Below are 2,089 nucleotides of genomic sequence, written 5' to 3'. Positions count from 1 at the left end.
GCAGCAAAATCCACATAAGAACATGTTGAGATAATTTTCCAACCAAAGACGGCTTAGAAGGTTGGAAGGAGGGGGCTGCTGTGCCGAGACAGGAGTAGAGCCCAACCCCACAGTCACACATATCCAGTTCCAGGAAGGCCTTGCCAGAGAAAGAGACCCCCCCCCCCCCCCGGCCCCGACTCTCTGAATCAGCTGCTGTGCCAGTGTCATCTGGAACTAAGCTCACGGTCTGGTGAGAGGTCTGAGCCCTTGGCAGAGGGGAAATTACAGGGATCTCTGCTGGTGTTGAGGTCGAACCAGGTGGTAGACTTGAGTAGCAGTGGCCCAGGTGGGGAAAGGGAAGGGCACAGGCTTGTAGGAGCTAAAAAAAACAACAACAACCTAAGATCTTGGAAACTAGTTCCATCACTTCTGACAAATAAAGAAATGGAGGCAATGTCCGATGTTATATCCTTGGGTTCAAAGATCACTGTAGAAGACACTTGCTCCTTGGAAGGAAAGCTCTGGCAAATCTGGAGAGCATACTAAAAAGCAGAGACATCATCTTGCCAATTAAAGTCCATATAGTCAAAGCTATGGTTTTTCCAGTAGCAATGTATAACTGTGAGAGTTGGATTGTAAGAAAAGCTGAGCACTGCAGAATCAACACTTTCAAATCATGGTGCTGGAGAAGGCTTGAGAGTCCCTTGGATAGTAAGGAGATCAAATCAGTCAACACTTAAAGAAGTTAATTCAGACTACTCATTGAAAGGACAAATACATAATGAGAAGATGGGACTCACTGGAAAAGAGCATGATGTTGGGAAAGATTGAAGGCAAAAGGAGATGGCAGAGGATGAGCATCATGGAAACAATGACCTTGAGCTTGGACAGACCTTGAGAGATAATGGAGGACAGAAGGGTCATGGGGTCACAAAGAATAGGACACAACTGAACAACAACAAAACTGAAACGACCAGAAGACACTATTAACAGCTCCAGTTACAGAATCTCTTCTGATCTTTCTTACAAAGTCTGCTGGCAAAGGTATGGTGGTGGGAAATAGGATATTGTGAAAGGGGTATGACTAGCAGGCAGGTCTGACTGGAATGGAGAGGAATTGGAAACACGACTTGGAAATGTAGACAGGAGCCAGAGAGGTTTCTTGAAGTTCTGATTCTCCCCTTGTCTGTTCCTCTCCTCACGTGTAGCAGTCTTCCAGGAAGGTGTTCTCTCATTTTTCTAGCAGACAACTCCACCACCTCTTCAGCAATTATGTTACCAAATTCGAGTGACACACTTCTTGCTTAGCCCAAGGTCCCACTCAAGGACATGGCTCAAGACTTATTTGTGTTATTTTTCTTCTTGTTTATATTATGCTCCTGAGTTTGCATAATATATCCACCTTGTATGGATGGGTATAAAGCACAGGTAGGCAGGCACAAATTGAGCACATGAGAAGTACTGAAGAAATACTTGCAGATGCAGTGATCTTGTTCAATTCTTTGCTGATATGATGAACATTCATGCAGTTCCCCACCTCTGGACATGGGGGTGATGGACTCAGGGTGCAGAGGCAGATGTATATTTTTTGGACATGACCAATGTGGACATTTGTTTTGTTTGACTATCTATATTTGCTATGAAGATTTCTTTTTGTTAATTGAAAAAATTAATAAAATTAAGCATTAGAAAAATAGTCCTAACCCCTCCAGACCACCCTGATTACCCTGTGAGGTTACATTGTTGCCAAATTTACTAGGGGGACCCTTCTGTCTGTGCTAATAGGGGTTGGGAGAGCAGCTGCAGAGTCTATCTGTGCTACATAGAGATGAGGAAACTAAGACCCAGAGACATTCAGTGTCTTCCTGAAGGTCATATGTCCTTTGTCCTTGGTTGAAAGAGGACCGAAGACACCATGGGGTGATATCTTGACTTGCATGTGAATTGGATTTAAGGGAGGCAGAGTTGCACAAAGTTGTCAGACTCACCCTCTCCTCAAGACATCTATATCCGGGGCAGCTAGGTGGCGCAGTGGATAAAGCACCAGCCCTGGAGTCAGGAGTACCTGAGTTCAAATCCGGCCTCAGACACTTAACACTTACTAGCT

The sequence above is a fragment of the Dromiciops gliroides genome, chromosome 1 (assembly GCF_019393635.1).
Source record: "Dromiciops gliroides isolate mDroGli1 chromosome 1, mDroGli1.pri, whole genome shotgun sequence".
Classification (NCBI taxonomy): Eukaryota; Metazoa; Chordata; class Mammalia; order Microbiotheria; family Microbiotheriidae; genus Dromiciops; species Dromiciops gliroides.
This window is presented reverse-complemented; position numbering follows the sequence as displayed.